Source organism: Pinus tabuliformis, chromosome 2_2 (assembly GCF_031772625.1).
Source record: "Pinus tabuliformis cultivar Carrire ecotype Pingquan chromosome 2_2, CPIR1, whole genome shotgun sequence".
NCBI lineage: Eukaryota > Viridiplantae > Streptophyta > Pinopsida > Pinales > Pinaceae > Pinus > Pinus tabuliformis.
The window spans coordinates 508,577,279-508,593,271 of record NC_142300.1 but is presented as its reverse complement, the minus strand read 5'-3'; positions in this window follow the sequence as shown (position 1 = coordinate 508,593,271).

Here is a 15,993-nt window from a genome sequence, read left to right as displayed (position 1 = left end):
ATATGGGATTAGGATAGACCCTACTAGAATAGAAGCCATTTTGACAATTTCCCATCCCCGAAACATAAAAGAGCTACAAGCATTTCTTGGTAAGATTAATTTTCTTAGGAGATTCATCTCAAATCTATGAGAATTAATTAGGGAATTAAATAACATGCTAAAGAAGGACTCAGAAACTAAATGGACATTGGAGGCCATACAATCCTTTGAAGCTATCAAGCGAGCATTAACTAATACTCTAGTCCTAATTAGTCCTGACTTTAACAAAGATTTTATCATTTTTTCTTTTGCTTCAGAACACACCATTGCAGCAGTCTTGCTCCAAAAGAACAATCAAGGATATGAACAGCCAATAGCATTCTTTAGTAAATCCTTAAGAGATGCTACACTCAAATACAATATCATGGAAAAACAGGCTCTAGCTTTGGTTAAGGCTATCAAAGATTTCAGAGTATACATTCTGTACTCTCACATTATTTCTTATGTTCCAAACTCTATAGTTAATGACATTTTGACTCAAAATGGGCCTGAATGAAAAAGAGGCAAATGGATTGCCACAATATTGGAATATGACATAGAGATAAAACCCACCAAGGTCATCAAAGGCCAAGGTTTAGCCAAACTCATGGCTGAATCGAAATATCAGGCCCTTGATATCAACTTCGTTAGTGCCCTTGATGATCAAGAGGAGATGGCAACTCCACAGATCAGTGAACCTTTTACTGAAACACCATGGTATGCAGATATTACATTTGTATTACTAAATTTACAAGCTCCTCCTGGATTGACAAGAACTAAAGCTAGATTCTTAAAAATGAAGTCATTGAGATATTGTGTCATAGATAATGCATTGTTTTGGAAAGACAATAGTGGTATTCTTTTAACTTGTTTACTGAAAGGTGAAGCTGATAAGATTTTACAGGAGTTTCATGCAGGGGATTGTGGAGGACACTTGTACTGGAAAAGTACTGCTGACAAGATTTTGAGGACTGGTTTCTACTGGCCCACTTTGTTTATAGATGTTAGGAAACATGTGACCTCATGTAATAAATGCCAGATTTTTTAGGGAAAGAGAAAAATTTTACCCTTGCCTCTTAAACCAATTTCCACTGAGATGCCATTTCAACAATGGGGGTTAGACTTCATTGGAGAAATACACCCAACATCCTCAGCTCAGCACAAGTGGATCCTAACAGCCACAAAGATTATTGTACCAAATGGATAGAGGCCATACCTTCTAGGAAAGCCATAGTCACTGTCATAATCTCATTCCTAGAGAGTAATATCCTTTCAAGATTTGGATGTCCCCAGAAGCTCATTACTGATAATACAATAGCCTTTAAATCCAAAAGAATGATAGATTTTTGTAATAAATACCATATCACCCTTGGCCATTCCACAACCTATTACCCTCAAGGTAATGGACTAGCATAGTCATCCAACAAAAGTCTGGTTAATATTATCAAAAATTCACTATAGGATAACAAAAAGACATGGAACAAGAAGTTAGTTAATGCCTTATGGGCAGATAGACTGACTACTAAGAAGTCCATTGGAACATCACCCTATCAGTTGGTTTATGGGATGGATGCAGTTTTTCCATCATCCTTGGGAGTGCCAGTCATCAAGATCCTCCAGGAATTACAGGTGGAACCAAATGATATTCAGAGAAGAATAAATCATACCATTCACCTGCAGCAAACCAGAGAAGAAGTATATGTAAAATCACAGGTAATTCAAGAAAAAATTAAGAAAGTCTTTGATAAAAAGACTAAAGAAAATGATTTTCACATAAGATAAAAAGTCCTTAAGTGGGATTCAAGGAGAGAACACAAGGGCAGCCATGGAAAATTTGATTTTCTATGGCAGGGGCCTTATGTCATTTATGGCTATAGAGGAAACGTTTCCCTTTTCTTGAGAAATATAGATGGATCAAATCTACCAGGAGGACCTGTTAATGGTAGGATGCGGAAGCATTACTTTTTCACTGACTTAGAATAGTTCACTTTACTTTGCATCATTGTACATAACATTGCAGAGTGTAGTTTGGATTGGAAGGTAATCCTTTGAAGTTGAAGCTCGAAGAGAAGGCCCTGAGCTTTGAAGGATTCACTCTCATAAGTATCAATAATGCAGATTCATGGAAGGATAGTTCACAGGGTAACTTCAGCCACAATTCAAAGGTTATTGATCCTCTTAGTTCTTGAAATTTCACCAAAAAATGACATCCCCATGCGGGGCCACTGTTAGAGTCCTATAATGATAAGATTCATAATTTTGAATTGGCTAAGGTTAAGCCTTGTAATATTGTACATACCTTTGCTTTCTGCAAATGCTTTCCTAAAAGAAATATCAAAGGACAAAAGGAATAAGAAAAGATCAAAAAATGAAAATATATGAACCCCAAACATAAAAACAGATCATGAAAGTGTGCAAGTCTAAATGCCACTACTATTTTACTTTTTCTACAAAATAATGATTATGTGTAGCTTGTTTAAAATACCATAATCCATGGTAGTCAAACTGCTTAATCTTGACTATTTCATTCTTTGAATTTTATGTTTATAGTTAGAGAATAAAATCTGACCAAACAATTTAATCTTGGTAGATCATTAGATAGGTAGAGAAAATAAAAGGATCTCATCATGTTTAATGTGAGCCCTTGGAAGATATAAGGTTAGAATTAGATAATTTACTTTTCAAAAGAAAAAGGAATGATAAGGGTCTGCTAGCTTAAATGCACCGAAATAAGTGAAGAAAAAATGTTAGGGTAAGCAATGGGTAAGTAGAAGAAAGGTTGCTGAAGTATTAAAGTTGATTGGACAAAAGCACTTTATCATCCTCAAATCATATGTTTTAATGTGCATGAGCAGTTAAGAAAGAAAAAACAACGGTTTACAAGATGATTTAATTAACTCCCTCTCATTCATTTCATCCCTATACTTACTAATTTCCCCATCTACAAGTATGTTCTAGTACTAAAAATCCTTCAAGTCATAAAGGCTCAGAGCATTTCTCTGACTTTTGGTGGGACCAGACCCTCGGCTTAATGACTTATGGACATCAAATGTTAGAATTCCCTTCATAAAATTCATTTTCCTTCATTACCCTAATAAAACCCCTTTTCCTACGGTTAAACTCCATTTTCCTATGAAAAGTAAAAAACCCCATGTTAAATTCCATTTCAGTCAAAAACCCACAAAAGCGCTTTATCCTAAGTATAAGTGTATGTGAAGAAAATGCACCAATATTACATTATGCTTAGTGGTATGTTCATTCCGCACATTCATTTCATATTAATTTTTAACTTAATTATATAATTCCCGATATACCTTTTCCCATATATTAAATAAATCCCGTATATAAATATCCCAACCCTTAGTTTAATTATAAACTATAGTTTTATCCCCTATTTCATACCCTCGACAAAAGCCTCTTAACTTACCACTTCCCGGTAAAGTTAAGATAATCCTTTCCTTAACCCCGTCCGATCATTTAATTCCATGATTAACTTGTAAATAATCCAAAACCACCAAGGATTAAAGCCATGGGCCCCCTCGAAACCTTTGCCCATTGCATCTGTGCACATCTATCACCCAATTTCCATCCGATCGTTAGTGCCCAAATCCAACGGTCAATAGCCATATCGGGTTCACCCCATGTCTAACCTTTACCCGCCCGGTAAAGTGGTTTTTCCCGGGCCCCCGTCTACTATGTGTCAAGCGCTAACATAGATCAGGTGACTTTGCCAAAATACCACCTCCTCCATAAAATCAGTGCAATGCCTTGGAAACCACCTCCCTGCCCAACCCGAAAAACCACCCACTATTCATTTGTAATTTACCCGCCAAAAAGTGACCGTTGTTCAATAAAAAGGCCGAGAAGCCCTATTTTTCCTTTTTCATTAAATTTTTTTGGAAACCTCTGCAAACCATTGCGACACCTGCAAATGCTGAAATCACCAATTGGCCTCAATTTCAACTCCTGAAGAAGTCGCAGAAACCCCATTCAAGCTCTCACTCTGTACTAGAACCCATTCAACCTTCTACAGTTGCCAAGGACACCAAATTTGAAGTTCATTCACCCAAATTCCAGGTATTTGAAGAAAAATTACCAGATCACCCTTTCAATTTGAAAACATTCAGTCTTTACAGTGTTTTAATTGAGTAAAATTAATTGAAATCACTTAAAGATTAAAGAGTGTGCCTGACCTAAAATACCCAAAACCCTTCTGAAAGTTTCCAAATTGCCTGCAAACCTCTTATATAAACCTGTATTGCCAAATTCAAATCCACAAGAACTGAATTATGGCTGCCCCCGTCGCCATGGATGTTAGACCTATCACAACCCCCCATTTGGACATTGACCACCTTCCCCTAGCGGACAGAGATTTTTAAATCAAAGACACAAGTTCCTATACACTCCTGCTCAAAATTCATTGTTTGTGTAAGGACAAATATCTAAACCATACTCATGACATTGGCCTTTGTGACTCCAATTTGCCCAAATACCAATTTCCACAAGTACATATCTTTCCAAAGATTGTCCATATGTGCCATGCTTGTTACATTCCCAGTGAAAGAGCTATAATGTCCCCAGACCAAAAAATATTGTTCACTATTATAGCTGAGTCAATAAATGAGATGTTGTGAGTCCAACCAGATCCAAACCTTACCCCACTCTCCATTGGGGATTTGTTAGACTAGTAAACCAAATTGAGTCCATCTGCACTGGCCCAAATGTTCCAAACTTTCATTGTAGAAGAGCAACACATTCCTAGAGATGCACCTCCATATGTTTCTGCCATTTTCTCTGAAAGGGGCAAGCAAATTGTAACCATGATCTCATGTATTCTAGGCTATACCATAGATGAATTCGTTGATGAGCTCATCTTGGCCTTCATGTCCATTTTCACCCAAGGAAAGCCTCCTGCTACTTTGTACAGTTATGCCCAGTTCATAGCTGAAAGCATGCATGAACAATTTACCAGAATGCACAATGAGAGAGTATTCAAGTACTCATCTATACTTTACCATATATTTTTGTATTATCAGTCAGACAGGTTTCCATTCACCATCTAGAAGCTAGATACTAAAGGCTAGCCCAAGTCTGTTATATTTTGGAAACCATTATTCCACAGGTTTTCATCACCATACACCTACACAGATTTCGTTGACTCTTTTGTCCATCCAGTCATGACCATGTTGACAGGAAGCCCTCCACCCAGAATAAGCCAATAGATTAAAAGATTCCTCCAGTTGTCCAAGGAAAGTAAGGTGGGAGATTGGTACCTTTACCAAAATCACACCGAAATAAGAATCTATGGTTTCCAGCTTTCCCCATACAAATTTCCCAAATACCTCCCCATTAGGTTATTTTCCTTGGAATATTATAGGCAGATAATGAACTCCGATGAAATCAACTTTGTCTCAGCCAAGAAAAAGAGTCAGTTCAAGGTCAAGAATCAGTTAGGACCTTTCATTTGCAATAGTAGAGAGGCAGGAGAGGAAGCATATCAAGTTCTGCAAAAAATGAAGTTTAAGAGAAGTTTCATGTGGAGGTATGACCCTCAAGGGTTTACAACCAAATTAAGAAAAAAGGTCAAATTAGGACCTTACATTCATCACCCTATACCAGAAATAGAGATTTATGTCAATCAATCTGAGTGGTTGGAAAACACTCTTATAGAAAGAGATAATACAAAGGTAGATGTTGAAAATACCTTGCTTGATTTAGAGAGACAGCTTGATGAAAGCTCATTCCTGCAGGTACCAGAGCAAGAAAGAACCATGAGCACCCCTCATGTTTTGTAGACTCCATAGACTAAGGAAAAGAAACCCAAAAGGATCAGAGAGGAAGCCTTCAGTTCAGGTATGGATATTTCCAATGTACAGTGTGAAGCTAGCTAGAGCAAAAGGCCTAGGCTCAATCCTGTTTCAGAACAGGAAGACACAGAAGGCTCAGTAGAAATAACTGATGCTGAGTTAGATATGAGCAAGGGTACAACTCTATCTAGAGAAACACAAGAGCCATCTACGTCACAATCTCAAATGTTAGAAAGGCAGCTCAGTGTAGAAGTTTCATCATTCAACAAGCCTGCTGATAGAGATACGGACATTAAGGACAAGTTCAAGGAAATTAAGATGAGAAATGAGAAACTGAAGGCACAATCCTATGCACAATATCTCAAGCTTACACCTCCTAATCAAAGTAGGTTGATGTCATCTTTTGACATCAAGGAAGGAAAGATGCAAATGTCATTCATAAAGCCAACTGTACAATAGCCAAGAACATCAACAGATTTCAAAAAGATAGACTTTGAAGTATTGGCAAGGTATATTCATCCCATTAACCAAATTGAATTTCACAAACAGGCTAGAGAAATGATTTACTCCACCCTAACAGGAAAATCCATAGTTGCCCATCAATTGCAGAATTCATTGAATAACATTTCGGCCCAGTATTAGTTGGAAAAAGCCGCGTCATAGGCCAAAGACACCAAAATCAAGTCTTTGGAATAATTAATAATTGAATTGGGACATGACCCCAAAGACATCAAAGCTACTGAACAACTAATCAAGAAGAAGAACGAATACATTGCAGCCCTCAAGAAATAGTTGAAAATGCCTCAACTACAGCACCCCTAGACACAGGAAGTCTTGGAAATCCAAACCAAGCATGAAGAGTTGATGGACTTAGTCCTTAAACTAAATGATCAGTTGAGGGAGACTGAAAAAGATTTGGACAACTTAATCCAATTAAAACAACTTGATCTAGGCATTACTTCAATGAATGTCATCCTAGCAGTTACCACGACTGTTCCTTCCACATTGGCTCCCACAGCTCCCATGGCCGCAGCACAACCGGTTTCTACAGCATCGACATCAGCAGCAGGTACATTGGGTGAAGAAGAAACACAATTGGTTAAAGATATGGAAGAGATGTCCATACAAGCCACAGAGATGAATAAGCTCAAAGAAAAAGTGACAAGCTTGGAAACTGATTACAAGCTTGCCAAAATCATGCACAAATAAGTGCACAAGGCTACTAGGATGAGTGAAAGATTGAAAGCCCTGGAAAAGGACTTGACACTAAAAGAACCCCTTCAGCAGGCTAAGGAACAACTATGGGCCAATATGATTGACTCTGTCAATGATATTTGGCCATCTATTCAAGTGCTTTTTGAGCAAGTAGATTTGATAAAGCTGGCTACACATGCCATCTAGAAAGTAAAAGAAGAATTAGGACAAATGCTAGAAGAATCTACCAAAATTATCCAATTCCTTAACAACAATAATAAGTATGAACTTCAGGAATTGGAAATAGAGGACAAAACAGAGACAATTTTGGAGGTCAGAAAGGTCCTCTCCAAGAGGAACTTAATGCAAAACTTGGAGGATAAATGTCAGAATATGCAAATAGCCATTGAAAGATTTATGGCTAAGTCCCAAATTTTGAGAGAGAAGGGATTACCCAATCCCTTAGTAATAAATGACAAGCTCATGACACAAGAGGATTACAACAAGGAAATTAGAGAGGTAGCAAAGGAGTAGGTAAACTCATCATCAATGAAGGCATTACCAATAGGCAAAGTACTCTACCAAACATTTGAAAGCTTGTTTTACCTCTAGCATGAGTTAAAACACTTGTTTATCAACAAGCCCACTTTTGCCAAATACACAGAGGCAGATGAAGTATATAGAAAGATGCTAAAAATCCAATTACCTGATGCTGAAACATGGGAGAAGTTGACTAATTTACTATAGAAATATGCAATAAAAAGTTAAAGTACAGTAAAAGTAAAACAACATGGTAAAAGGATGAAGACAGATCAGCAGAGTCAAAGTGTATCAGACTCAAAGTGTATCAAATGAAAGCCTAAAGTAAACGAAGCTTCCAGCATGAAAGATCAAACAATAAAGCAGCATAAAGGGCTAAAAATCAAAGCATAAAAGCCAGCAGTACCAAAATAAAAGGGACAGCATGAAATAGTTCAATAGTTGTCTCTATCTTCTTGCAAGAAGATATTATTCTTTCCTAGATTAAATCTCAAATTAGTTTGAGATATTTTGGAATAAACTTTTGTATAAATACTTCACAATTCGAAGTATGTAGCGTGGATTCCATTAGACATTTCTATAGAATTTTTTATCTAGAAGACCCAGAAGGTTATTGTATCAGTTGATGAGCCAGCAAGCTGGATTGATAAATAAAGATCATACTTTTCCAAGAATTCATGTGTTGAGCGAATTTTAGACAAGTATTATCATGTGTTATTATCATCTTTCTCAAAGTTATTCATAATCTTAAATTTGTTTCTCAATTTAAATGTTAGAACTGGAATAATAGTTCAGAACTTGTTTAATTACACTCTGTCTTAACTGTTATGCATTTGAATGCTTTCTTCTAATATTTAAATTAAAAAATTCTTAATTTCTCTTTGGTTTAGATTGATTTCATAAATATCCAGGTTAAAGGATTCTTAATTTCCCTTTGATCTTTATTACCCCTTCCTTTCTCATTCATTATCTAGGTCTGAGAACCTTTAATTTCTCTCTTACCCCAAGTGAAACCCTTTCACCCCTCTGTCTCAAATATCTAAAATACACTCTGCTATCTTTCCCTTGGAAAATCCCCTGTAGTGAGTTAATCCAGTTTTTCTTCCTCATTGTTTGACTCCATATCCCAATGGTCCAAAAGACATCAATTTATCCATCTGTCTAAGTGATCCCACCACCCTATCTCAAACAAAATCAAACACCCTTTGAACAATCATAACTAGCCTAAAACCATCTTAACTAAACAAAGTTAAATTTTAAAGAGAGAGCCCTCTCTTACCATCAAGAAGGCTAGGTCCTAATCTCCCAAATTAGATAGTGGTTACCTTTGGTTTTTCTTTTTTTTTGCTTCAAAAGAATTACTAGAGCGATAACACATCAGAGTGACTTAGTAAGCCTATTGCATCATAGCAATGATACCTCATGCAATATGTTCTACTAGTGCTCAAGCTCCTCCTTTGAATCTAAATTGTAGGAGTTGTCCATCTCCCAAGTAATCCGCCGTAGGGTTGATCCAATCCTCATCTTGCATGTTAAGCTTATAGATTTTCTCAATATCGTCCTCCTCATAATAACCTTGGATTGGTTCCGTATATCACACACCCTCAGTTGGATCCAATGGAACAATAACCCTTAGTTCCTTCTCCTCAAATTTCATGCTGCACTTCTTTAGGTTGGTGACCACGTTCATATCAAATGCCCAATCAATGCCAAGTAGTGTCGGGTATGGATTACTATCATCCACTACTTCAATTACTTGAAAGTCAGATATGGCACGCGCCCCTTCAATATCCATAGTTACTCCATGTAGGCGCCCCAGAGGAATTATCTTTTGCTGATTCGCCATTCTTAGCTGGTTCAGGGACCACTGTAGTATTGGTTTTCCCATTCTTCGTAGGTTTTTTTCTGAAAAACATTTTCATTAGATCCCAGATCAAGGATTACCTAGTCCATTTCAAATTCTCCAATCTGGGCAGTCAATCTCATCTCTCGACCAATGCTTTTCTTACCTTTGTCCACCTTATGCACTACACATTGTTCAAGTAGTTGCTTACCCTTGCTAGCGCAATTATCTATCAACTTTTGCAGTCCCTCTACTACTTTTTGATCCCTTAGGAGCTTCATGCAGGTCTATAACAAAGATGTTAATATTGAAGGATCTGTTTCTTACGTAGTAATGACTTCAGCAGGTTTCTCCATGCATGTATTCTGAGCCCTTGATGTAGAAGCTCCTGTATCCGCAAAGCTCCTCTTTGCCTCCATAAAAGTCTCCTTCACTTTATTCAAATTGAATCCAGCCTCCTTGTCAACAGCCTTGTGTACCAATACATTTTCCTATGGTTGTTTCCCTTTATCCTCCCTAGTAGCTATATCGCTCTGTGTAATGATATTAACAATAGAACTATCTTCACACAATTCTAATCTCATCATTTGGATGTTCTAAGTAGGATGCTAAGTCTGTGTCTTATTTAATTTCATTTTTGCGATGAGCACGAGACAATGTTCTATGACATGATCAAACTATCAACAATATTTACATGAGGGGTGCGTTGGATTCTGATAATCTCATGCAAAGTGACCTAGTTCTCCACAATTTTAACAAAGGATCTAGGAACGACCTCTTCCATATCCTCCCCCTTGTCCTCTTCCTCGTCCCTGGAATTCTCCACGATCTGCAGTTGCACCCTGATCCTGCTGAGAACATGCCTCTATCTGTACTCTATATGTTGGTGTCTTGTCCATCATTAATCCATAGCTTCAGCAATTACATGCGTCATGACCTATAAACTTACAGAAATTTCAAAACAGTTGCTAGGGAGTCTACACAAACTTCTATAACAAATGACAATTATCCATTGTATGTTTTCCTGTGATTTGGTAGATAACGCACCATGGTACTACACCTATACTCATCCCAGTGGTATTTTATGGTTTTAAGGGGACAGGACCTCCCCCAACCAGATAATTCTAATACACAAGGCAATGATCCTTGTCGTGACCATGGCCTTTGCATTTTAAACACAATACTTATGTGCGGGTCTCATTATGGACATCCTTTCCATTTTTGAGACTCTGAAACTCCATATGCAGGCTAGCCAATTGTGATAATATTTGTTGCACTCCCATATTCGTATATTGAATAGGTGAGGCCTCCAACTTCATAGAAATCTCCAGTGCCTCAGCCTGTGTTCCAATCTTCTGCTATGACAGTGGAAATTTTAAATGAGGTAATAGCGAAGCAATATACCAATCCCTGTGCTGTTCATCTATCATCTGCATATTAGCATGTTGTAGCAAACATTTCAACCTTTGATCGAAATCCCATGTAGACTCATTCACCTTATGCTTGATCTCTTTGACTTCTGTTACCGACTGGTCTTGCGACTTACGCTTCTTGAATTCATTATTTGTTGGCATTATGATACAAGTGTTGTCCTTGATGGTAACTCAGATAGATGATAGATCATAGTGCAGCAGATCAGCAGCAAAGAATTGATGTTCAGGCTCTCAAAATGGAAGAAAATGAGATACCTGCAGGTCCCTGTTCACAAAGCCGTGAACATACGTAGCTGCGTCGAACAAAAGGTGTGGACATGTATGCAGGTTCTCTGAACAAAAAGTGCGGACGCAAAGTACACGCACTTTCATGCAGAGAAAAGTGCACACATGGGAAATCTTATGGTTGGTCCATGGTATTTAGTCCGATATTTTTGATCCTATGGTTTTGGTCCGTGGTTTTGCATCTAAAGTATTAAACCCAGGTTTTGGGTCCCTAGTATTGGATCTCTATGGTTTTGGACCATGGTTTGAGTAAGGCCTAGACTATGAAAAGGAAAGGAGATCATTTGGCTGGGGCAACTAATGTGTTGAATATCTTGAGATGAGCATGATCTGAAATACTGGTGATCGGTTGGTGAGTTATAGCTGAACCTGAATCAAGGAGAAACCTGAGCATTACAAGCTGGATTTACTGATGGGTCGAGATCTCTTTGGCGCATGATCAGATCTGTAAATCTGATAGTCTGGGGTATAAGTGAAGTCTGATAAATTATCTATACCCGCAGGTGTGACACAGCGCAGGCGAGGATACCCGCAGGCTCGACACAGCGCAGGTGCGGATACCTGCATGTTTGACAGAGCACAGGCACGAATACCCACAGGCTCAACACAGCACAGGCGCAGATACCCACAAGCTTGACACATCACAGGTGCGGATACCCGCAAGTTAAACACAGCAGAGGTGCGGATACCCGTAGGTCAAAGAACTGAATACTGCAGACGTACGCAGGTTTCTATTGGTGAAGTTGCAGACTTTTTCTTGAAATATGTTTTAGCTACTTTTGTCTATTACTGTAGTGTTCAGGGTTCTGAATTGGTGTCTGGTTACTGGTACTGTGTTTTGAGAAGTTATTGGTTGATTCAGTATTTGTACAAGGAAGTTGGTTGATTGCAGATCTACTTGATGTTTGATTGATTCTCATGGATCCAGTTTGAAAATTTATGAAACGTGGTGCCTGGAAGGAAAGAGAAGGTTGTAGCCTTCCGTAGGATGGCACCTACGTACTAGTACATCAGCTAGTACAAGAGCTAAGGGGGTGGTAGCTCCCTTCCAGTAGCAGCTGGAAAACAAGTGAAGTTTGGAGCATTCAATAGGCCGACACCTACGTACTAGTAAATGGATTGGCTAGTACAAGAGCTAAGGGGGTTGTAGCTACCTTCAAGGAGAGTCTAGAGAAAGAGAGAAGGTTGTAGCCTTCTACAGGTAGCAGCCTGTGTACTGGTATAAGACTGCACCAGTACAGAACTATTGTAAAAAGAAGTTTCTTATTAAAAGAAGATTGAGACAACTTGCAACAGGTAGTTTTCACCCACATTGGGTTTCCACCTTACATCATGGTGTTCATGTGTGCTTCTTGTGTGTGATAATCTGTTCTATTTTACTGGTTCTGTTTGCTATTCATATGGTTAGTAATGTTCTGATGCACTCATTAAGGATCAACTAACTGAATCATAAGTTTACTAGATATACGCTTGTTGCTTTACACACAGTTGCGTATACACACAGTTTGCCTTAACTGAAGTAGCGTATATAAATCTTAATATGGAAATGGAAAATTTATATTGATTTGATAATACTGATTCACCCCCCCCCCCCCCCCGATATTATTTCCAACAATTGGTATCAGAGCAGGTCCTTTAGTAGAAGCTTGATTGCTTGAAGGAGATCCGTAGAACAATGGGAAAGAAGCTCAAGAAGAAAGCGCCTAAGAAGAAGAAGATATCTCAGAAGAACTATGATAGTGGGAGAATCAATTGGGGAATATGTGGAAGAAGAACTTCAGATTAAAAATCACTTCAGAATGAAGATGAACTATCAGGTATGAATTTATCCTCTGGTGATACACTTATCTATCCATTTGAAGATGATGAAAGTGATAGTGAAACAACTGAATTTGCTCTTATGGGTGAGAAAGAAAGATATCAAATAGAGGCAGAATTTAAAAGGCTTACAGACAAAATTAGAGATCAACAAGATCTATTGAACAAAAGGGAATGTGCCTTCAAAGAAGAAGCTACCAAACTAAAAGCTCAACTAGAGGAAGGAAACAAGGTAAGGAAGTTATTCAAGGACAAGGAAGATCAATGTCAAAAGTTGTAGGATGAAGTGATATCATTAAGAAATGAAGTCAATGAAAGGAGCACAACAATCAAGAAACTCAGAGATAGATCCAGTTACTATGAAAGTCTTGAAGCTACGATCCTCTCGCTAAAAGGAAATCTTGAAGAATCAAATAAGCAAAATAAAGAACTACTCCAAGCTCTTGAAAAGCAAGAAAACGAAGTTCTTGAACTAAGACATCAGTTGGAAGAAGGAAGAAAAGCTGAAGAAAACATGAAGAAGCAGTATCATGAAAAGGAAGAGCAACATCAGGTTCAGGTAAATATTCTAAAGGAAAACTTAGAAGAAAAGGATAACCTCTTACAATTTCAAGATAGTACTAAGATCTTGGATGATATTCTTAGTAGTCAAAGGTCCCCTGCTATCAAAACTAGTCTTGGTTTTCATGAATATGTTGAAGATGAATCTAGCTCACAAAAGAAGATAAGGAACTCTAATGCACAATGTGAAATACTCAACAAGGAGATGAGAGGTCAATCCCATCAACAACCAAGGAAAGAAATTCTTCAAAGAAAATCTTTTACTCTTTCAATGAATAATGTTGAATGTTATGTATGTCATAATCTTGGACATGTTGCAGCCAGATGCAGAAGAAGAATGTTTCAAGACCATCACACAGAAAGATCATCACATTCCAGGTACTTTAAGGGATATTGCTTTGCTTGCAATATGTTTGGTCACAGAGCTGTTGATTGCTATAGAAGGAACATGAAACATGTAAGATGTTATGCATGTAACAAGCTTGGACATGCAGCAAAGGAATGCAGGAAAAAAACATGGGCACCATACCAAAAGGAGAAAACATCATCACACTTGAAGATATGGAAGAAGAAGGAAGTACAGTCAAAAAAATGTGGCACAAAACAATATACAGACATAACAGATTCAGAGGGAGCTGGAAGTGTAAAACTTCAGTGTCCTAAATCTTATACACAAGTTTCATAAAGGGAAGTCGCGTATATACGCGAGTTGGTTACTGCTCAGTCGCGTATATGTTAGTTTGAGGAAAAGCAATGGGACAGGCTCAGGAAAAGGGGTCTGATATGATTCAGTCCATTTTCTCTATTTCATAATGGTTACAATCTATTGATGTTGTGTGGAAATATCTTGATTCTTAGGAATGATTTGATCTTAACTTGTGGATACTTCTTGCTGATATATGCATGATCAGATCTGACAGTAAGTAAGATGGCACAGGTTCAGGGGGAGCATATGCTTCTAATAATGCATTTTTGGCATTATGGTTAGTAGTCCTTAGTGATGATGCTTATAGGGCTAAATGATACATTTTGCTATAAGTTTTCCATGACAAAATCTCATATGATTCTTGGGTTTACATAGTTGGTGTTCTGATCAGATTTGTGGATGCATATATGGTACTTACATAAGGATAAGGAGAAGTAAAAAGCTTGAATACACTTGATGATGAGTCACTCATATGCTGCTATCGTCATATGCATAAAGATCATATAATACAATGATCATAAAGGATTCTTATAGATCTTGGTGCCCACATGGATGAGGATTGTTGCTGATTGAAGATATCAAGAAGTCTTGACTAAAAATCTTGAGCTCAAGATACATAGTGCTGGATACATGGATGATTACTCAAAGTTGCATTATTGGAGACATGATAATGATGAGTTCTTAAGTGTATGATGATAGGTTGATACTTACACATGTTGATTGATGCAGATGCTCCCAAGTGATGATACTTGGATCATGCAGATCTTGATGTTGATGAGATGGCTATGGTGTTTTGAGAATGATTCTATATATCATATGCAGAATTCTGTTCAAAAGGATGAGTTGATGCAGACATACCCTAATGATCATATATAGGTTGCAGGTCTAGAAGCTATTGTCAGATGATTATGGAGCAGATTATACATTGTGTATGATAGTTGCTGATGACTATCATGATCTTATGTTTGGTCTCTGTTATAAATGTCATGTAAAGGTCATATCAAGACTCATGATGTAATAATTTGTCTCTATCTATTGTAGTCATTTGATGAATCCCTTTTGGTCATATGATGTAATTTGTACCCCCACTATGCATGGGAAAGATGATGTAATATTTCAGTCATGTATAAACAATTGGTATTTGGTATATCCCCACTTGGTTGGGAGATGGATGTATGTATGAGTCTTTGGTGATAGGAAGGTCATTTATGATAGAGTCATGTTCTTCTTGTAGAACATCTTTTTGCAGACCTTGCTTACAGTCAGGGGGAGCATGAACAACATGCTTCAGAAGAGCAGAGTTTTCAACATGTACTTAGAGGGAGCATGGACAGATTGGTACAACTTGGCATATATAAAGGGGAAGCTCAATCAGAGATTTCAACAGGTACTCAAGGGGAGTATGGATGGCGGAATTCTTATCAAGGAAAGAAAATATCTTGGTCCGCCCTTTGCCCTTGATGTCAAAGGGGGAGAGTGATTTGGTGTTGTTGACATCAAGTCCAAAGGGGGAGATTGTTGGCATTATGATGCATGTGTTGTACTTGATGTCAACCCACTCGTAGAAGAACAACTCACATATATATAACTAGATGAATCTACAGAAGAGATATCAGATGTGATGAGATGCAGGACAGCTCAAAGGAATCAGATGATAGTTCTTAGTACGACAAGTTAGCTTTTCCATCAAGTCCAAAGGGGGAGATTGTTGGCATTATGATACAAGTGTTGTCCTTGATGGCAACTCAGACAGATGACAAATCATAGTGCAGCAAGTCAGTAGCAAAG